The following is a 23,964-nucleotide window of genomic DNA, read 5'->3' on the forward strand; positions in this document are numbered from 1 at the left end:
CCACCGCCGCCCGCGTCTCTGAGGAGGGGAGCGAGGGGAGCTTGACTGACACCCTGTGTGCCTGCTGGGAGGACCCGGAGCACGTCTGAGGCTGCCTGCACCGCCGCGGGCCCGGGGGACCGGAAGTGCGGCTCCCGCGATCTCTCCCCGCCCGCTGCAGCCGTCCGGGACTTTTGAGCGGGGCTGGGGCGCTGTATCGCCTGGACACTCTGGGGAGCCTGGAAGTTCATCCTGCCCATATTCGGCTGCCGGCCGCTGCGTCCACTGATCTGACCATCTGCTGCTGCATCCTCCCATCCTGACTGAAAATCGGTACCTACTAATACGGGGCGGATTGTTAATCTGTGGGGGCCTAACTGAGCTGGCTGGCGGTCTGTACCCTTCCCCTTTCTCCTCCTGCTGCACATCTCTAGCTGACCGTTCCGGATCTCACCTTGCCTGGAGGTCAACATTGGGGGCTGTTTATCTTTACCGCACAGCTCTGATTAGGGGGGACATTGCCTAATTCCCTGCTCCATCAGGCGGTCACTTTGCATTATATCAGGAGGCTCTGGCCCTGCTGCTTAGCTGTATATATTTATACCCTGCCTTGAACCCACTGGCCTTTCTGTGGGGTGTCGGCGTGGGCGCCCCCCTCCTGCTTGCCTATATTTGCTTTGATATACCTGGTCGGCTGAGTAGAGCGACACCGTGTTGTCTAAAATGGTGCGCGGCGGCCGCCAAAGTAATGCGGCGGCGGGCGCAATGGATAAGTTTGTCCGGAATCCTGGCTCTCAGCGGCGGGGGGGTGAGAGCGCCGGTTCTGAAACAGCACCACCATCTCCTGCGTATAGTTCCGCTTCCTCGGATCATCCGGATGCTGCTCTGCAGAGAGTATTAGAGGCGGTGACTGCCAGTGAGGCACGTCTGGCGGACAAGATTGGGCAAGTGCAGTCTGATCTCTCCATTATCCATCAAGACCTTCAACGAGTGAGAGAGAGAGTGGGAGAGGCTGAGACCCGTATATCCAATGTTGAAGACTCCGTCGGGCCGCTGGGTCGTCGCACTGATGCTTTGGAATCCCAAATGACTGAGGTGCGCAAAAAACTGACGGATATGGAGGGGCGCTTGCGGCGCAATAATGTCCGTTTCGTTGGCCTGCCGGAAAAGGAAGAGGGCTCAACTCCTGAAGAATTTCTTGTAAAGTGGCTCCGGGATGCTTTTGGGACTGAGGAATTCTCGCCTTATTTTACCGTTGAACGGGCCCATAGAGTTCCGATGCGCCCACTGCCTCCGGGGGCTGCACCTCGCACCTTTATTGCTAAGTTCCTTCATTTCCGAGACCGCGACACAGTTCTAAGGCTGGCCCGCACCAAAGGACCTTTGAAATGGAACGGATCGCCCATATCGGTTTTCCCGGACTTTGCCGTGGATGTACAAAAGGATAGGGCTCAGTTCCTGTCTGTTAAGAGGAGGCTCCGTGAACTTGACCTGCCGTATGCCATGCTCTTCCCATCTAGATTGCGAGTGGTGGCTGATGGGGAAACAAAGTTTTTCACAACTCCTCGTGAGGCCGCGGCGTGGCTGGATAGACGATTCCCAGCGAGGCGTGCCCTTGCAGACCCCTGAGTCTCCAACTACCCCTGACGCTGACTTTATCCTGTTTGCTGTATTTGTTTTTTTTTTTTTTTCTCTCTCCTTGTGTGCTTCTCTTGTTATTTACTATGTGGGCTGCACATGCGTGTTAATTAATGTGTGGTGATAGGCTGCGGGGGTGATATTCTGTGGTCATTGTCCTCTGTATCCCAGTTATTTTACTCTGATCTCACAGGTTAGACTGGGCATGTGACTACTCGTTTGCCTACGTTGATGTTTCGGGTAGGCTATCGGATTTATATTATCTCCTGTTGTTTCTGGGGGGTGGGGGGGGTTATGTTTGTGGGTCGATATGATTGGCTCTTTGTTATAAATGTATGCTCATTTTGGGTGTGACCGGACCCAGGGGGTGGATGTCTATGATTTCCCCTCCTACATTTTTTTTTTTTTGGGGGGGGGGTTGGTGGCTGGAGGCTATCTCTATTTTCCCGAGAGTCATTATATTCTTGGCCCCGATCGAGGTGTGGTTGCACCAACTAAGCCCCGATTAAGGAGTGTTTGCACTGGCCAATGGTGCAATACAGTTTGGTTTATTTTAATTTTTCGGTATGAACACTCAGTTTTGGGATCCAGGTATGCTGCATGTTGGGGGTGGTATACAGGGTGGGGGGAAGGGGAGGGGGATGGGTTATGTTTATTTTTTGAGCGGAAATGTATGTAGTGCAAGTACATGGTCTACAACTGTGCATTATAAGCAATGGTGTCTGGTTACAGAATTTGTATGTGACGGGGCTGACCGGCCGCGGGGCGATACACTGATTATACCTCTACTGTACTATGACGGGGATTAAGGTGGTATCGTGGAATGTGAGAGGGCTCAATGATAAAGTTAAGAGGTCTCTTGTGCTCCGACAGCTCAAACACTATGCCGCTGATATTGTTTGCCTTATGGAAACACATTTGGTAGGTAGTAAGATTCTCTCACTGAAGAGGCCCTGGGTGGGTTGGGCATACCACTCTATGCACACGTCCGCCTCACGCGGGGTCTCAGTCCTTATTAAACGGACCGTCCCTTTTGTAATGGAATCTATACAAACGGATCCCTGGGGGAGATATGTGTTTTTGAAATGTAGGTTATTTTATGTTCCTGTCCTCCTGCTGGCAGTCTATGTGCCCCCTCCATACTCTCCCGATGTACTTAAGAGGGTTGCTGGGTTCATGGCCTTATCCCCCGGGGTGTCTGTTATCTGCCTGGGGGATTTCAATAATGTGCTGGACGTGGTCATGGATAGGCTATCCAGGTCTCCGTCTGCTGCGGGTCCTGGGGGGTCTGGGTTTGCAAATGTGGTGTCGGGATTGGGCCTGGTCGATCCATGGAGACTGAGACACCCTTCTCTTAAACAATACTCGTGTTTCTCACACTCCCACTCTTCGTTCTCTAGGATCGACCTGGCCCTCCTCTCGAATGACATGGTTCCGCGCGTCGGTAACATTAGATATGAGACTAGAGGTATATCAGACCACTCCCCCTTGACCTTTAATTTAGACTTTAATTGTGATAGGGGTCAAGCTGTGTGGAAATTTAACCCATTTTGGCTCGTTCACATGGGTGAAGGATCTGAAATGGTGGCCGCATGGCGGGAGTTCTTCGAGCTGAATAGTACCGACCAGTCTATCTCTAACCTATGGGACACATTTAAGGCCTTTTTACGGGGGAGTTTGATTAAACGGGTGTCTGAACTCAAATCCTTCTATAGGAAAAGGGAGGCTGAGTTGGAGGCCCGGACTGTCGCTGCAGAACTACAATACTTGCAGGATTCCTTGATCAGTTCCAGGTCAGCCTGGTTGTCGGCTCAGAGGGAATGGAGAGACTACCTAATGGAAAAGACTCAGCATAGACTCCTTTTCTCATCCCATACCTTTTACGCAACGGGGGACAGGCCGGGGACATATCTGGCCTCTCTGGCTCGGGGAGACAGACCTACTAGTGTGGTGGTAGAGATTGTGAGCGCTGACGGTGTCCACCTGACCCAGACTCCACAGATGACGGCTGAATTTGTATCCTTCTATAGTCGCTTATATGAATCTAAATTAGATTGTACCTCATCACAATTAAATGATTACTTAGACGGTGTCTGCTTCCCCACCTTGTCCGGGGAGGCTTGCGACCTTTTGGAGGCGCCCATTTCCCCCGATGAAGTTAGAGCAGCGATTGAGGCCTCTCCTAGTGGTAAAGCCCCGGGCTTGGATGGAATACCATCCGAGGTTTATAAGCATAACTTGGATTTTTTTGTCCCCCACCTACTTGAGTTATATGGCCAGATGTTTACACAGGATTCTCTTCCCCCGTCTATGGCGGAGGCAATGATTGTGGTTCTCCCTAAACCTGACAAGGATCCTAAGAAAGTGGAGTCCTACCGTCCTATATCCCTCCTACCCACTGACATTAAAATTTTGGCTAAGATATTGGCTGGTAGACTAAATACAGTTATTTCCCACATTATACACCCGGATCAGACGGGATTTATGCCTAATAAATCGACCTCCATTAATCTCAGACGTTTGTTTACCCACCTACAAATCCCCCGGGCGGACCCTTCCTCCTCCATTGTTGTTTCGCTGGATGCCGCTAAGGCTTTTGACTCTGTGGAGTGGGAATTTTTATGGGAAGTTATGCGAAGATTTGGCATAGGCCCGAAATGTATTAAATATGTCCGACTGATGTACTCCTCTCCCTCGGCAAGGGTGGCGGTCAATGGTTTCGTGTCTCACTCCTTTCCCTTGTCTAGAGGCACGCGACAGGGTTGTCCCTTGTCCCCTACCCTGTTTGCTATGGCCGTTGAACCCCTTGCATGTCTTCTGAGAACTGATACGGGTATTTATGGACTTAAAGTGGGTGCTCGGGAGGACAGAGTGGCCCTATACGCTGATGACATCCTGATGTTTGTGGATCGCTATGCTGAGTCTATGCCTAGGATCTTGGAAATTATTGATGGGTTCGGGCGATACTCTGGCTTACTGATAAACTGGGAGAAATCCTCTATCATCCCACTTAAGGGCGAAGTCCCTGCCTCCCCGTTGATGGTTCTTCCATTGAAGTGGGTGGAATCATTCAAATATTTGGGTGTTTGGGTGTCTAATGACCCTCAAAAATTCTCTCTTCTCAATGTTACTCCTCAAATAGTATATCTCCGCGGCCGGGTGCAGGCGTGGGGTAAGTTGCCCTTAACAGTCACGGGGAGGGTTAATATGGTTAAAATGGTCTTCCTGCCCAAGCTACTCTATGTCCTGCAGCAATCACCCGTTTATATTCCACAGAAGATCTTTAAACAAATAGATGGGTTGATTTCCTCCCTGGTGTGGGCCAGTAAACGTGCACGCTTAAAACTAGATACCATGACCAGAACACGTGAAATGGGGGGTCTGGCCCTCCCCAATTTCCGTTTCTACTACTACGCGGCGCAACTGATACATGTCTGGGAGTGGGTTAATGATCTCGATCCCCTGGCTTTGCATTCGCTGATGTTGCATCACGACTACCCGGGGGGCTCCCCATTACAGCTACTTCTCTGTGGCAGCGTTAAAATGTCCACAATACCACTTATTAAGCAAGCCATCCTGGTGTGGAAAATGGTGCACTCGGTGATGCGGGGCCATGGCGTCGACCCTGACACCCCTCTGGATAACATATATGGGTTACCCGAACTGAGTCATCTTCAGGTCCGAGAAGTTTGGGGAAGATGGGGAGTAACATCTATGGGCCATATATATAGTGATGGGATTCTTAATTCTTTCCAACAACTTCAACACGCACACAACATTCCCTCAGGGTTCTTTTTTCAATTCCTACGGTTGAGACATGCACTGGCTGCCCAGTTCCCAAATGGCCCTCCAGTCTTAGTTGACTCCCCGGTTAAAACAATGTTGCAGACGCTAGACGCGGGACACTTGGTTTCTAGGATATATGGTCGTATCCTGCTAATGCACCACAGTGACCCTCTCACGGCTCTTCGGGGTAGGTGGAAATCGGATGTGGGCTTGCTATCAGATGATGCATGGAATACTGCCATAGGGGCCCATCGGATCTCCACTTCCTCTGTTAGATATCAGCAAATACAACTGTACATTCTACACAGGGTGTATATGACCCCGGTGCGATTGGCACATATCGGGGGTGCTCACAACTCGCAATGCCCTAGATGTGGAGCCGTGGATGCCGACTTCTGGCATTTACTGTGGGTGTGTCCTGGCGTGTCTGTGTTTTGGACGGCGGTAATACGGATCTTGTGCGACACAGGTATTCCCTCCTTCGTGTGTACTCCTGCGCTTTGTACATTGTTGATTGTGGACGAGGAAGCCTTAGACCCACCTAGTAGGCGATATGTTATTAACCTATGCGCTTTAGCTAGAGTCTGTATTGCCCGGCTATGGCTGGCCAGTGAGGCCCCGACATCTGGGGCTTGGATATCCTTGGTCAATGAAACAATTGCGCATGAAAGATTTGTGTTTCTGGCTAGGAAGGTGGAGAAGAAATGGTCCACAATATGGGGTAGATGGATGGACTCTAAATATTACAAAGAGAGATATAGCTAGACCCGGGTTCTTCCCAGGGTGTCAGTATGGGATGTTGTGTGGGCGGGGAGTCTCCGCGGCCGGTCTTGCCTTGCTATGATATTTGTAACATAATGTGACAATTCTGATGTGTGTATAAGCTCAGGGGAACTGTTATGTTTAGGATGTGTTGAGCTAAGACACCGTTGCTATGTGAATCTAAGCTATATGGGTAATAATGTTTACTAAATATACTATAAACTGCATACATGTACTGTTGTCTCCACACATGTTGGGTGTGGACACTGTTTGTGTGTTGTATGTGTGAAGTGTTAAAGCAAAATTGAAAATCTCAATAAAAAATATTGAATTTAAAAAAAAAAAGTAATAAGAACCTATTGTTTTGGGAAACCTTAGTACAATTATCATAAAGCCCCATGGTACGTTGCAGCCGACTTAAAATTGATGCTTGGCAAATATGAATCCCAGCTCAACCTATATGAATCCAAGTGGTCGGTCGGTTCACTGCGGGGCTGTGTACACTGGCACAATTACTGTGTTTTTACTATACAAAAAAAAAAAAAAGCTTCAATGTAGTTTTATTTAGAAGTAGTATGTTCCACTAATACTATATATACACACACAGTGCATACACTAGTGATTTACCATAAACAGTTAGCAACCCAAAAGTGACAAAGAAAACGAGGAGTTGAAGAGAATCTCTGCCCAGCCAGGTAAAGCCAAATCATCCCCCACCACAGGAGATTGTCACATCTAAATGCCCTTAAGGGGGGTACTAACGGAGCAATATTCTAAGCAATCTGACTAGACAGCTTAGAATATCGGCATGATTGCTCCGTGTGTAGCCCCCTCAGCGATAGCGATGCGCGGCCCCGCACATCGCTATCGCTGCTGCTAGATTGTCCTGCATGCAGGCCAATCTAGCGGGTCGCTCACTTCACCCGCTGGGTGAAATGAGCGCCCGCCACACGCTCAGCACAGATCGCGCTGTGCTGAGCGGCAGGAGATGAGTGCGGAGCGGTTCGCTCAGCACTCATCTCTCCTGCATTGACCCGTGGGTACTGACAGACAGAATGAGGCCTTAACATGAACTTTCTTCAGAACGTGCCCCCAACTTAAAATTCTCTCATCACAGATTCATAGAATGAGATAAAATATAAAAGCACAACACCTTTTTGATCCAAAAATGATTATGCATGTAACAGATTGCACTTGCAACAAATAAAACCAACTGTAGCAAACTATAATATTCCACAGTCACACATACAAATTGTACGCTTACCAGAGGAAAGAGACATATGGGCACACCAGATAAACTCTAATGGACCCTGGGCACCGATAGTCTGTGACTGGTTCTCCAATGTTTGCCAAGCATCCGAGGATTCTGTAACATTCCACCCTCTGCATCTCCTTAGTGTGTTTTGGTAAAACAGATCTCTCCTAAGATGTCGCTTTACTTTCATGATTGTGTATCTATGGTAAGTATTGCTGGCAAACGGAGTTACAGTAAAGGCACTTAACATTCATTTTCAAAGATTATACCAACAGGTAAAACGGTTTACTACTGCATTATATTTACAGCTGGTTGGCTCTTCAGTGTGGGGCTTTTAAATACTTTCCTCATTCAGCGCACACAACTAACACTAGTAGGGTACCAAAAGTTAATAATGCAAATCGAGTTGGGCAGTTAAATAAGGTAATAAAAATCAACAGTAGAGACCCAGGAACTGGGAGAAGATTCAGAAGGATGGGATGGCCGAGTCACTAGCATGTCTTCTCATCCTTCCTCTAGACCCCGGTTCATCATTGCTGTGTTATCATATCATACAGGCCACCAAGAACCTCTGCAATCTGGTGGACAACTATGCAACAGACAGCACTTATCCTTGTGTATCCATGCCTATTTTCCTATAGACTAATATTGCGAGCAGGGCCCTCCTACCTCTGACTGTTTATTACACACTTTTGTTATATCATTATTTCCAGTTGTAAAGCGCAATGGAATTTTCTGCAATATATAAGAAACTGTTAATAAATAAGGGAAGAAAAAAATAAGATTTTACTTACCGATAAATCTATTTCTCGGAGTCCGTAGTGGATGCTGGGGTTCCTGAAAGGACCATGGGGAATAGCGGCTCCGCAGGAGACAGGGCACAAAAAGTAAAGCTTTTCCAGATCAGGTGGTGTGCACTGGCTCCTCCCCCTATGACCCTCCTCCAGACTCCAGTTAGGTACTGTGCCCGGACGAGCGTACACAATAAGGGAGGATTTTGAATCCCGGGTAAGACTCATACCAGCCACACCAATCACACCGTACAACTTGTGATCTAAACCCAGTTAACAGTATGATAACAGCGGAGCCTCTGAAAGATGGCTTCCTTCAACAATAACCCGAATTAGTTAACAATAACTATGTACAATTATTGCAGATAATCCGCACTTGGGATGGGCGCCCAGCATCCACTACGGACTCCGAGAAATAGATTTATCGGTAAGTAAAATCTTATTTTCTCTATCGTCCTAGTGGATGCTGGGGTTCCTGAAAGGACCATGGGGATTATACCAAAGCTCCCAAACGGGCGGGAGAGTGCGGATGACTCTGCAGCACCGAATGAGAGAACTCCAGGTCCTCCTTAGCCAGAGTATCAAATTTGTACAATTTTACAAACGTGTTCTCCCCTGACCACGTAGCTGCTCGGCAAAGTTGTAATGCCGAGACCCCTCGGGCAGCCGCCCAAGATGAGCCCACCTTCCTTGTGGAGTGGGCCTTTACAGATTTAGGCTGTGGCAGGCCTGCCACAGAATGTGCAAGTTGGATTGTGCTACAGATCCAACGAGCAATCGTCTGCTTAGACGCAGGAGCACCCATCTTGTTGGGTGCATACAATATAAACAACGAGTCAGATTTTCTGACTCCAGCTGTCCTTGCAATATATATTTTTAATGCTCTGACAACGTCCAGTAACTTGGAGTCCTCCAAGTCACTTGTAGCCGCAGGCACTACAATAGGCTGGTTCAGATGAAATGCTGACACCACCTTAGGGAGAAAATGCGGACGAGTCCGCAGTTCTGCCCTGTCCGAATGGAAAATCAGATATGGGCTTTTGTAAGATAAAGCTGCCAGTTCTGACACTCTCCTGGCCGAAGCCAGGGCTAGAAGCATGGTCACTTTCCATGTGAGATATTTCAAATCCACCTTCTTTAGTGGTTCAAACCAATGAGATTTTAGAAAGTCCAAAACCACATTGAGATCCCACGGTGCCACTGGAGGCACCACAGGAGGCTGTATATGTAGCACTCCCTTAACAAAGGTCTGGACTTCAGGGACTGAAGCCAATTCTTTTTGAAAGAAAATCGACAGGGCCGAAATTTGAACCTTAATAGATCCCAATTTGAGACCCATAGACAATCCTGATTGCAGGAAATGTAGGAATCGACCCAGTTGAAATTCCTCCGTCGGAGCACTCCGATCTTCGCACCACGCAACATATTTTCGCCAAATTCGGTGATAATGTTGCACGGTTACTTCCTTCCTTGCTTTAATCAAAGTAGGAATGACTTCTTCCGGCATGCCTTTTTCCTTTAGGATCCGGCGTTCAACCGCCATGCCGTCAAACGCAGCCGCGGTAAGTCTTGAAACAGACAGGGACCCTGCTGAAGCAAGTCCCTCCTTAGAGGTAGAGGCCACGGATCTTCCGTGATCATCTCTTGAAGTTCCGGGTACCAAGTCCTTCTTGGCCAATCCGGAACCACTAGTATCGTCCTTACGCCTCTTTGCCGTATAATTCTCAATACTTTTGGTATGAGAGGCAGAGGAGGAAACACATACACCGACTGGTACACCCAAGGCGTTACCAGCGCGTCCACAGCTATTGCCTGCGGATCTCTTGACCTGGCGCAATACCTGTCCAGTTTTTTGTTGAGGCGAGACGCCATCATGTCCACCATTGGTCTTTCCCAACGGGTTACCAGCAAGTGGAAGACTTCTGGATGAAGTCCCCACTCTCCCGGGTGAAGATCGTGTCTGCTGAGGAAGTCTGCTTCCCAGTTGTCCACTCCCGGGATGAACACTGCTGACAGTGCTATCACATGATTCTCTGCCCAGCGAAGAATCCTTGCAGCTTCTGCCATTGCACTCCTGCTTCTTGTGCCGCCCTGTCTGTTCACATGGGCGACTGCCGTGATGTTGTCCGACTGGATCAACACCGGTTTTCTCTGAAGCAGAGGTTCTGCCTGGCTTAGAGCATTGTATATTGCTCTTAGTTCCAGAATGTTTATGTGAAGAGACGTTTCCAGGCTCGTCCATACTCCCTGGAAGTTTCTTCCTTGTGTGACTGCTCCCCAGCCTCTCAGGCTGGCGTCCGTGGTCACCAGGATCCAATCCTGTATGCCGAATCTGCGGCCCTCCAATAGATGAGCACTCTGCAACCACCACAGAAGAGACACCCTTGTCCTTGGAGACAGGGTTATCCGCAGGTGCATCTGAAGATGCGACCCTGACCATTTGTCCAACAGATCCCTTTGGAAAATTCTTGCGTGGAATCTGCCGAATGGAATTGCTTCGTAAGAAGCCACCATTTTTCCCAGGACTCTTGTGCATTGATGTACAGACACCTTTCCTGGTTTTAGGAGGTTCCTGACAAGCTCGGATAACTCCTTGGCTTTTTCCTCCGGGAGAAAAACCTTTTTCTGAACCGTGTCCAGAATCATCCCTAGGAACAGCAGACGAGTTGTCGGCATTAACTGGGATTTTGGAATATTCAGAATCCACCCGTGCTGTTTTAGCACTTCTTGCGACAGTGCTAATCCCATCTCTAGCTGTTCTCTGGACCTTGCCCTTATTAGGAGATCGTCCAAGTATGGGATAATTAATATGCCTTTTCTTCGAAGAAGAATCATCATCTCGGCCATTACCTTTGTAAAGACCCGAGGTGCCGTGGACAATCCGAACGGCAGCGTCTGAAACTGATAGTGACAGTTTTGTACAACGAACCTAAGGTACCCCTGGTGTGAGGGGTAAATTGGAACGTGGAGATACGCATCCTTGATGTCCAAGGATACCATAAAGTCCCCCTCTTCCAGGTTCGCTATCACTGCTCTGAGTGACTCCATCTTGAACTTGAACTTCTTTATGTACAGGTTCAAGGACTTCAGATTTAGAATAGGCCTTACCGAGCCATCCGGCTTCGGTACCACAAAAAGAGTGGAATAATACCCCTTCCCTTGTTGTAGAAGAGGTACCTTGACTATCACCTGCTGAGAGTACAGCTTGTGAATGGCTTCCAAAACCGTCTCCCTTTCGGAGGGGGACGTTGGTAAAGCAGACTTCAGGAAACGGCGAGGTGGATCTGTCTCTAATTCCAACCTGTACCCCTGAGATATTATCTGCAGGATCCAGGGATCTACCTGCGAGTGAGCCCACTGCGCGCTGTAATTTTTGAGACGACCACCCACCGTCCCCGAGTCCGCTTGAGAAGCCCCAGCGTCATGCTGAGGCTTTTGTAGAAGCCGGGGATGGCTTCTGTTCCTGGGAAGGAGCTGCCTGTTGCTGTCTCTTCCCTCGACCTCTGCCTCGTGGCAGATATGAATAGCCCTTTGCTCTCTTATTTTTAAAGGAACGAAAGGGCTGCGGTTGAAAAGTCGGTGCCTTTTTCTGTTGGGGAGTGACTTGAGGTAGAAAGGTGGATTTCCCGGCTGTAGCCGTGGCCACCAAATCTGATAGACCGACTCCAAATAACTCCTCCCCTTTATACGGCAAAACTTCCATATGTCGTTTTGAATCCGCATCGCCTGTCCACTGTCGCGTCCATAAAGCTCTTCTGGCCGAAATGGACATAGCACTTACCCGTGATGCCAGTGTGCAGATATCCCTCTGTGCATCACGCATATAAAGAAATGCATCCTTTATTTGTTCTAACAACAGTAAAATATTGTCCCTGTCCAGGGTATCAATATTTTCAATCAGGGACTCTGACCAAACTACCCCAGCACTGCACATCCAGGCAGTCGCTATAGCTGGTCGTAGTATAACACCTGCATGTGTGTATATACTTTTTTGGATATTTTCCATCCTCCTATCTGATGGATCTTTAAGTGCGGCCGTCTCAGGAGAAGGTAACGCCACTTGTTTTGATAAGCGTGTTAGCGCCTTGTCCACCCTAGGAGGTGTTTCCCAGCGCTCCCTAACCTCTGGCGGGAAAGGGTATAATGCCAATAATTTCTTTGAAATTATCAGCTTTTTATCAGGGGCAACCCACGCTTCATTACACACGTCATTTAATTCTTCTGATTCAGGAAAAACTATAGGTAGTTTTTTCACACCCCACATAATACCCTGTTTAGTGGTACCTGTAGTATCAGCTAAATGTAACGCCTCCTTCATTGCCAAAATCATATAACGTGTGGCCCTACTGGAAAATACGGTTGATTCGTCACCGTCACCACTGGAGTCAGTGCCTGTGTCTGGGTCTGTGTCGACCGACTGAGGCAAAGGGCGTTTCACAGCCCTTGACGGTGTTTGAGTCGCCTGGACAGGCACTAATTGATTGTCCGGCCGTCTCATGTCGTCAAACGACTGCTTTAGCGTGTTGACACTATCCCGTAGTTCCATAAATAAAGGCATCCATTCTGGTGTCGACTCCCTAGGGGGTGACATCCTCATATTTGGCAATTGCTCCGCCTCCACACCAATATCGTCCTCATACATGTCGACACACACGTACCGACACACAGCAGACACACAGGGAATGCTCCTAACGAAGACAGGACCCACTAGCCCTTTGGGGAGACAGAGGGAGAGTTTGCCAGCACACACCAAAAGCGCTATATATAACAGGGATAGCCTTATAATAAGTGCTCCCTTATAGCTGCTTTATATATATCAAAATATCGCCATAAATTTGCCCCCCCTCTCTGTTTTACCCTGTTTCTGTAGTGCAGTGCAGGGGAGAGACCTGGGAGCCGTCCTGACCAGCGGAGCTGTGAGAGGAAATGGCGCCGTGTGCTGAGGAGATAGGCCCCGCCCCTTTTCCGGCGGGCTCGTCTCCCGCTATTTAGTGAATCCAGGCAGGGGTTAAATATCTCCATATAGCCTCTGGGGGCTATATGTGAGGTATTTTTAGCCTTTATATAGGTTACATTTGCCTCCCAGGGCGCCCCCCCCCCAGCGCCCTGCACCCTCAGTGACTGCGTGTGAAGTGTGCTGAGAGGAAAATGGCGCACAGCTGCAGTGCTGTGCGCTACCTTTAGAAGACTGCAGGAGTCTTCAGCCGCCGATTCTGGACCTCTTCTGACTTCAGCATCTGCAAGGGGGCCGGCGGCGCGGCTCCGGTGACCATCCAGGCTGTACCTGTGATCGTCCCTCTGGAGCTGATGTCCAGTAGCCAAGAAGCCAATCCATCCTGCACGCAGGTGAGTTCACTTCTTCTCCCCTCAGTCCCTCGTTGCAGTGATCCTGTTGCCAGCAGGACTCACTGTAAAATAAAAAACCTAAGCTAAACTTTTTCTAAGCAGCTCTTTAGGAGAGCCACCTAGATTGCACCCTTCTCGGCCGGGCACAAAAATCTAACTGGAGTCTGGAGGAGGGTCATAGGGGGAGGAGCCAGTGCACACCACCTGATCTGGAAAAGCTTTACTTTTTGTGCCCTGTCTCCTGCGGAGCCGCTATTCCCCATGGTCCTTTCAGGAACCCCAGCATCCACTAGGACGATAGAGAAAAAAAAGGTAACCAGGAAAGGTATGATGTGGTTCTAACGCCTCTATAGGCCAGAGCCTACTGTCTGTATGGTGACCAGCGGCCTCCTAACTGCCAGTCACACAAACACAACCCCTAGGAAACAATGCCTTTCTGGCTTGAAGTATAACTGAATGCTCCATAGACTTAACCAAAAAAGAAAACTTTGAAAGACACATTACACCCTCCCCCAGGAAGTCTTCATGCAATGTACTTATGGTCCTAGACCATCTTGCAAGAATTTTCAAAGGGGGGGCGGGGGGGCTTGAGGGAAGAGAGACTTCCAATACCCTCTAAATCAGTGTTTCCCAACCTCAGTCCTCAGGGAACACCAACAGACCAGGTTTTAGTGCTGTCCACGCTCAAGCACAGATGGTTAACACAATAACTGATATACTAATTAAGTCACCTGTGCTCAAGTATGACAATCCTTAAAACCTGGAGTGTTAATGAGCATTGAGGCAGCATATTAGGAACCCCTGCTCTAGGTGATAAATGGAGGTGGTACCCATACTAACATTGGACTAGTACATTCTACCAAAAAAGCCATACAAAGAAGAAGTATAGACAAGTGGACTCTTTTTTGGGAGCACTCTAATTCAGAGGTGAAAATTGTAACATATCACTGGTAAAGTCATTTTTATTAGACATTTGTATGATTTGAGTTTTAAGGAGTATAAATATTTGAGTGATGTAGCCTCGCTAACATATAGACGTGAATTATTCAACATAAGTGATCACAATATCACAATTTGCGAATTGCCGGAAATAAGTGGTCATTGTACCTGGATTAAACAATCATTGCACGTTATTTCTCATATGGAATATGACCATCATTTTTTCTGCATGTATCCATTATGGATCATTGTGGTTGCAGAGAATTAAATCATAGGTCATATGAAAAACAGTACCTTGTGGTATTTGTCAAATGTGACCGTCTATTTGGAGCCAATTTATTGCAGTACCAGGGTGTTCAGAGGTGGTCTCCCATCCTATTACCAACCCGGCCCTTCACTACTTAACTACCAAGGCCAAAAAAGACCGGGCGTCTCCAGTGAGGTATGACCGCAATTATTGAGCTCACCTTTCTTGGTCACCTATGTGTTTGTTGTGTAATCACTGTATGTCTATATTGGTAAATGCTATAGGCACTCATAGGTCATATGGAACCGAGTACCTCGTAGTATTCGTCCTGGTGACAATCTATTTGGGAGCCAATTTATTGCAGTACCAGGGTGTTCAGAGGTGGTCTCCCATCCTATTACTAACCCGGCCTTTCACTGCTTAGCTTCCAAGGTCAGAAGAGATTGGGCATCTCTAGTGAGGCATTACCGAAAATATTGAGCTCACCTATACATATTGTAACGTGATCACTATATATCCACATTGGTGAATTAAGTAGATGTGGGATTGATGCCAATTGCGTATGAGAGTAAATGCAAAATACTGACTTAGTCAATATGTGACAGGTCAGGCAAAAGAGTACAATACTGGAGTAGAAAAATTTACTGTGTGGAAAAATTATTCAGAACCGCACAGCATCCACACATAGGACTTACTTTTTACTCATTTAGAAACCTCGGGAGACAGCAGTATGTCCATGTCAAACAAACATTAGGTGCCGAGTAAAATTGTTCTCTACATACTGCACATGTAGCAGTAAATTATAAATAAATATTTGAGCTACAATAGCCAAAGGATTGAAATAATTACCTTGGCACTGAAAAGAATTTTTCTAAATAGAATGCTTGCACCCAAAACTGTAGCACTGTCACTATATTGGTATATGAGAAAAAGGGAGGAAAAGAGGGATATGTGCTCGTAGCTATGTGGATGTTAAAGCTTGTTGCTATTCATCATAGCGTTGTAGATTGTGACCGGCACTAAATAAATGGATATGCTCTTCTTGATTATTTTATAAGTGAATCATATGTATCCTTCTGCTGTTGCTGATTTGAAAGTAAGTTACTCCTGATCGTATATGAAAGGAAACAAAGTATCTTAGTACAATTCCTCCTGCTCATAAATTTACTGAGCATGCACACATTTCTCTGACCGGTACCAATAAGCCCACAATCATTGCTTGAAGGTATAGAATATGATTACCGCCTTAATTTGTATGTACTCAGTCTGAGAAGTTTGAAACGCTTGTGATACACAAACTTCTCAGAGTACATACCAATTAAGGCGGTAATCATATTCTATACCTTCAAGCAATGATTGTGGGCTTATTGGTACCGGTCAGAGAAATGTGTGCATGCTCGGTAAATTTATGAGCAGGAGGAATTGTACTAAGATACTTTGTTTCCTTTCATATACGATCAGGAGTAACTCTTACTTTCTAATCAGCAACAGCAGAAGGATAAATATGATTCACTTATAAAACAATCAAGAAGAGCATATCCATTTATTTAGTGCCGGTCACAATCTACAACGCTATGATGAATAGCAACAAGCTTTAACATCCACATAACTACGAGCACATATCCCTCTTTTTCTCATATACCAATATAGTGACAGTGCTACAGTTTTGGGTGCAAGCATTCTATTTAGAAAAATTCTTTTCAGTGCCAAGGTAATTATTTCAATCCTTTGGCTACTGTAGCTCAAATATTTATTTATAATTTACTGCTACATGTGCAGTATGTAGAGAACAATTTTACTCGGCACCTAATGTTTGTTTGACATGGACATACTGCTGTCTCCCGAGGTTTCTAAATGAGTAAAAAGTAAGTCCTATGTGTGGATGCTGTGCGGTACTGAATAATTTTTCCACACAGTAAATTTTTCTACTCCAGTATTGTACTCTTTTTTGCCTGACCTGTCACATTTTGACTAAGTCAGTATTTTGCATTTACTCTCATACGCAATTGGCATCAATGCCACATCTACTTAATTCACCAACGTGGATAATAAGAATTTACTCACCGGTAATTCTATTTCTCGTAGTCCGTAGTGGATGCTGGGAACTCCGAAAGGACCATGGGGAATAGCGGGCTCCGAAGAAGGCTGGGCACTCTAGAAAGATCTTAGACTACCTGGTGTGCACTGGCTCCTCCCACTATGACCCTCCTCCAAGCCTCAGTTAGGACACTGTGCCCGGACGAGCGTACACAATAAGGAAGGATTTTGAATCCCGGGTAAGACTCATACCAGCCACACCAATCACACCGTATAACTCGTGATATTATACCCAGTTAACAGTATGAAACAATTGAGCCTCTCAACAGATGGCTCAACAATAACCCGATTTAGTTAACAATAACTATGTACAAGTATTGCAGATAAACCGCACTTGGAATGGGCACCCAGCATCCACTACGGACTACGGGAAATAGAATTACCGGTGAGTAAATTCTTATTTTCTCTGACGTCCTAGTGGATGCTGGGAACTCCGAAAGGACCATGGGGATTATACCAAAGCTCCCAAACGGGCGGGAGAGTGCGGATGACTCTGCAGCACCGAATGAGTGAACTCCAGGTCCTCCTTAGCCAGGGTATCCAATTTTGTAGAATTTTGCAAACGTGTTTGCCCCTGACCAAGTAGCAGCTCGGCAAAGTTGTAAAGCCGAGACCCCTCGGGCAGCCGCCCAAGATGAGCCCACCTTCCTTGTGGAATGGGCATTGACAGATTTTAGCTGTGGCAGGCCTGCCACAGAATGTGCAAGCTGAATTGTACTACAAATCCAACGAGCAATAGTCTGCTTAGAAGCAGGAACACCCAGCTTGTTGGGTACATATAAAATAAACAGCGAGTCAGATTTTCTGACTCCCGCTGTCCTGGAAACATATATTTTCAGGGCCCTGACAACGTCTAACAACTTGGAGTCCTCCAAGTCCTTAGTAGCCGCAGGCACCACAATAGGCTGGTTCAGGTAAAACGCTGACACCACCTTAGGGAGAAACTGGGGACGAGTCCTCAATTCTGCCCTATCCATATGGAAAATCAGATAAGGGCTTTTACATGATAAAGCCGCCAATTCTGATACTCGCCTGGCCGAAGCCAAGGCCAATAACATGACCACTATCCACGTGAGATATTTTAGATCCACGGTCTTTAGTGGCTCAAACCAATGTGATTTTAAGAAACTCAACACCACGTTGAGAACCCAAAGTGCCACAGGAGGCACAAATGGGGGCTGAATATGCAGCACTCCTTGTACAAATGTCTGGACTTCAGGTACTGAAGCTAGTTCTTTTTGAAAGAAAATCGACAGAGCCGAGATCTGTACCTTAATGGAACCTAATTTTAGGCCCATATTCACTCCTGCTTGCAGGAAATGCAGAAATCGACCTAGTTGAAAATCCTCTGTTGGGGCCCTTTCGGCCTCACACCATGCAACAAATTTCCGCCCTATGCGGTGATAAAGATTTGCTGTAACCTCTTTCCTGGCTTTAATAAGTGTAGGAATGACTTCTTCCGGAATGCCCTTTTTCTTTAGGATCCGGCGTTCAACCGCCATGCCGTCAAACGCAGCCGCGGCAAGTCTTGAAACAGACAGGGCCCTTGCTGTAGCAGGTCTTGTCTGAGCGGCAGAGGCCACGGGTCCTCTGAGATCATCTCTTGAAGTTCCGGGTACCACACTCGTCTTGGCCAATCCGGAACCCCGAGAATTGTGTTTACTCCTCGCCATCTTATTATTCTCAATACCTTTGGTATGAGAGGCAGAGGAGGGAACACAAACTGACTGATACACCCACGGTGTCACTAGAGCGTCCACAACTATTGCCTGAGGGTCTCTTGACCTGACGCAACACCTCTCTAGTTTTTTGTTTAGGCGGGACGCCATCATGTCCACCTGTGGACAATCCCACTGATTTACAATCATTTGGAAGACTTCTAGATGAAGTCCCCACTCTCCCGGGTGGAGGTCGTGCCTGCTGAGAAAGTCTGCTTCCCAGTTGTCCACTCCCGGAATGAACACTGCTGACAGATGATTTTCCGCCCATCGGAGAATTCTTGTGGCTTATGCCATTGCCATCCTGCTTCTTGTGCCGCCCTGTCGATTCACATGGGCGACTGCCGTGATGTTGTCTGACTGGATCAGCACCGGCTGGTGTAGGAGCAGGGATTTTGCTTGACTTAGGGCATTGTACATGGCCCTTAGTTCCAGAATATTTATGTGAAGGGAAGTCTCCTGACTTGACCATAGTCCTTGGAAGTTTCTTCCCCTTGTGACTGCCCCCCAGCCTCGAAGGCTGGCATCCGTGGCCTCGAAGGCTGGCATCTGTGTGCCGAATCTGCGGCCCTCTAGAAGATGAGCACTGTGCAGCCACCACAGAAGAGACACCCTGGTTCTTGGAGACAGGGTTATTAAACGATGCATCTGAATATGCGATCCGGACCACTTGTCCAACAGGTCCCACTGAAAGATTCTGGCATGGAACCTGCCGAATGGAATTGCCTCGTAAGACGCTACCATCTTTCCCAGGACCCGCGTGCAGTGAAGCACCGATACCTGTTTTGGTTTCAGGAGGTCTCTGACTAGAGAAGACAACTCCCTGGCTTTCTCCTCCGGGAGAAACACTTTTTTCTGGACTGTGTCCAGAATCATACCAAAGAACAGTATACGTGTAGTCGGAACCAGCTGTGACTTTGGGATATTCAGAATCCAGCCGTGCTGGCGCAGCACTTCCTGAGATAGTGCTACTCCCACCAACAACTGCTCCTTGGACCGTGCCTTTATTAGGAGATCGTCCAAGTACGGGATAATTAAAACTCCCTTTCTTCGAAGGAGTATCATCATTTCGGCCATTACCTTGGTAAACACCCTCGGTGCCATGTACAGTCCAAACAGCCGTGTCTGGACTTGGTAATGGCAAACCTGTACCACAAATCTGAGGTACTCCTGGCGAGGATGGTAAATGGGGACAAGCAGGTACGCATCCTTGATGTCCCGGGATACCATGTAATCCCCCTCGTCCAGGCTTGCAATAACCGCCCTGAGGGATTCCATCTTGAACTTGAATTTTTTTATGTATGTATGTGTTCAAGGATTTTAAATATAAAATGGGTCACACCGAACCATGCGGTTTCGGTACCCCAACCGTGTGGACTAGTAACCCCATCCTTGTTGAAGTAGGGGCACCTTGAGTATTACCTGCTGGGAATACCGCTTATTAATTGCCTCTAGCACAGCCTCCCTGCCTGAGGGAGTTGTCGGCAAGGCATATTTGAGGAAACGGCGTGGGGGGAGACAACTCGAATTCCAGCTTGTACCCCTGAAATACTACTTGAAAGAAACAGGGATCCACCTGTGAGTGAGCCCCCTAATTGCTGAAATTTTTTGAGAGGGCCCCCCACCGTACCTGGCTACACCTGTGGAGCACCCGCGTCATGCTGTGGACTCTCAGGAAGCGGGGGAAGAATTTTGATTCTGGGAACTGGCTGACTGGTGCAGCTTTTTCCCTCTTCCCTTGTCTCTGTACAGAAAGGAAGCGCCATTTGACCCGCTTGCTTTTCTGAAGCCGAAAGGACTGTACCTTTGTCTGTGAGGAAACCCGAGGTAAAAATATTTCTTCCCAGCAGTTGCTGTGGATACGAGGTCCCAGAGACCATCCCCAAATAATTCCTCACCCTTATAGGGCAGAATCTCTATGCGCTTTTTAAGTCAGCATCACCTGTCCAGTGACAGGTCTCTAATACCCTCCTGACAGAATGGACATTACATTCATTTTGGATTCCAGCCGGCAAAATATCCCTCTGTGCATCCCTCATATATAAGACGACGTCTTTAATATGTTCTCATATTAGCAAACTAGTATGCTTGACAGGGTCACCGACTACGCTGCAGCAGCACGATCTGCAGGTCTCAGTCTAGTACCCGAGTGTGTAAATACAGACTTCAGGATAGCCTCCTGCTTTTTATCAACAGGTACCTTCAAAGTGGCCGTTCCTAAAACGGCAGTGCCACCTTTTTTGTCAACCGTGTGAGCGCCTTACCCACCCTAGGGGATATCTCCCAGCGTAACTTATCCTCCTGGCAAGAAAGGGTACGCCATCAGTAACTTTTAAGAAATTACCAGTTTCTTAACGGGGGAACCCACGCTTTTCACACACTTCATTTATTCATCTGATGGGGGAACAAAACACTGCCTGTTTTTTCTCCCCAAACCTAACACCCATTTTTAGAGGTGCTTGGGTTAATGTCAGAAATGTATAACACATTTTTTATTGCCGGGTTCAAGTCACGGATGTTCCTAGTGGATTGTGTATATGTCTCAACCTTGTCGACACTGGAGTCAGACTCCGTGTCGACATCTGTGTCTGCCATCTGAGAGAGCGGGCGTTTTTGAGCCCCTGATGGCCTTTGAGACGCCTGGGCAGGCGCGGGCTGAGAAGCCGGCTGTCCCACAGCTGTTACGTCATCCACCCTTTTATGTAAGGAGTTGACACTGTCCGTTAATACCTTTCACCTATCCATCCACTCTGGTGTCGACATCACATATATCGGCCTCTGCTCCGTCACCATATAAGCCTCCTCATTCAACATGTCGACACACCGCAGACACACAGGGAATGCTCTAAACGAGGACAGGACCCACAAAAGCCCTTTGGGGGGGGACAGAGTGAGAGTATGCCAGCACACACCAGAGCGCTATATAATGCAGGGACTAACTGAGTTATGTCCCCTATAGCTGCTGTTTCTATATAATGTATACTGCGCCTAAATTTAGTGCCCCCCCTCTCTTTTTTAACCCTTTTCTGTAGTGTAGACTGCAGGGGAGAGCTAGGGAGCTTCCTTCCAGCGGAGCTGTGAGGGAAAAATGGCGACAGTGTGCTGAGGGAAGATAGCTCCGCCCTTTTTTGCAGCCTATTCTCCCGCTTTTTTTATGGAATCTGGCAGGGGTATTTAATAATATATATAAATATATATATATATATATATATATATATATATAGCCCCTGGGGCTATATATTGAGGTATTTTTGCCAGCCAAGGTGTTTTTATTGCTGCCTCAGGGCGCCCCCCCCAGCGCCCTGCACCCTCAGTGACCGGAGTGTGAAGTGTGAGAGGAGCAATGGCACACAGCTGCAGTGCTGTGCGCTACCTTGGTGAAGACTGATGTCTTCATGCCGCCGATTTTACAGACCATCTTCATGCTTCTGGCTCTGTAAGGGGGACGGCGGCACGGCTCCGGGACCGAACATCAAGGCTGGGCCTGCGGTCGATCCCTCTGGAGCTAATGGTGTCCAGTAGCCTAAGAAGCCCAATCCGGCTGCAAGCAGGCGAGTTCGCTTCTTCTCCCCTTAGTCCCTCGCTGCAGTGAGCCTGTTGCCAGCAGGTCTCACTGAAAATAAAAAACCTAAATCTTTCTTTCTAAGAGCTCAGGAGAGCCCCTAGTGTGCATCCAACCTCGGCCAGGCACAAAATCTAACTGAGGCTTGGAGGAGGGTCATAGTGGGAGGAGCCAGTGCACACCAGGTAGTCTAAGATCTTTCTAGAGTGCCCAGCCTCCTTCAGAGCCCGCTATTCCCCATGGTCCTTTCGGAGTTCCCAGCATCCACTAGGATGGTCAGAGAAATATAGTGATCACGTTACAATATGTATAGGTGTCCAAAAAGGTGAGCTCAATATTTGCGGTCATACCTCACTGGAGACGCCCGGTCTTTTTTGGCCTTGGTAGTTAAGTAGTGAAGGGCCAGGTTGGTAATAGGATGGGAGACCACCTCTGAACACCCTGGTACTGCAATAAATTGGCTCCAAATAGATGGTCACATTTGACAAATACCACAAGGTACTGTTTTTCATATGACCTATGATTTAATTCTCTGCAACCACAATGATCCATAATTGATACATGCAGAAAAAAAAAAAAAAAAAAAAAAAAAAAAGTCATATTCCATATGAGAAATAATGTGCAATGATTTTTTAATCCAGGTACAATGACCACTTATTGCCAGCAATTCGCAAATTGTGATATTGTGATCACTTATGTTGAATAATTCACGTCTATATGTTCGCGAGGCTACATCACTCAAATATTTATACGCCTTAAAACTCAAATCATACAAATGTCTAATAAAAATGACTTTACCAGTGACATGTTACAATTTTTCACCTCTGAATTAGAGTGCTCCCAAAAAAAAAAAAAAAAAAAAAAAAAGAGTCCACTTGTCTATACTTCTTTGTATGGCTTTTTTGGTTGATTACTTTTTTGACTCTAGGGAGCACCACTGAAAGCAACATGTATATGTAAAAGGACTTACATCCCATTCACATATGGTTGTTATATCTAGAAGCAATTCAAGAATAATTCAGTTTTTTTCAGAGGACATTATCAGCTTAAATATTTAAAAACCTTGGGTGGTACCACCACCCTCTCTTTTCCTCAAAACTAGTACATTCTAGAAAGGTATAGCTAGATCCTTTCGGTTGCTATATGGGCATCAGAACCACTTTATGCAGTTAGGGGCTTCTAATAAAGTAGGGTAAATCGGGAATGCAAAAGGGTAGTTATAACTACATTGTCTAGTCAATGTTTCCTCTCCTCCCCCCCACCACAGTGGGGACTATAGAGGAAGATGAGGAGCACATCAACAGAGTTGTGTCAACCGTTTCGCAGCGTCTTAACAGTCCCGTTTAGACAGGAGGGAGGAGGGGGGGGGGGGGGGGGGGGGGGGGAATATATATTTAAAAAAAAAATGTTTGCCCAAATGTGCGTCTGACAAATAGAAAGTGACAGAGCTGCATTGCTAGCACGCACTGGTTCATGCGACATTTGGTGCAGCACAGTCTGAATCCGTAAGAGGTGCCGTGGCTTTTCCCTCATCACAGGCTCTGTTGCGTTGCACCTGCAGCTTGGTGTGTGTGTAAACCCAGTTTGTGCAGTTAAAGTTACAGCCTAGCATCTGGTACACTAGGAGACTTTGCTGCACCTGCGATACAGCCTAAATAAAGATACAATACGCTACTTCTCAGAGACTCATGCCATCCATATGCCAATTCCACCCCCATGACAACCTACACATTAAAAAGGAACCTAAATGCAAGGACATGCCCTTTAATTCAGCTTTGTCGTACATCCGTTTTGTTAGAAGATGGAGGACCTCCTTCAACATGAAACATATTTTTATAATGTGC

Source organism: Pseudophryne corroboree, chromosome 1, assembly GCF_028390025.1.
Source record: "Pseudophryne corroboree isolate aPseCor3 chromosome 1, aPseCor3.hap2, whole genome shotgun sequence".
Lineage (NCBI taxonomy): Eukaryota > Metazoa > Chordata > Amphibia > Anura > Myobatrachidae > Pseudophryne > Pseudophryne corroboree.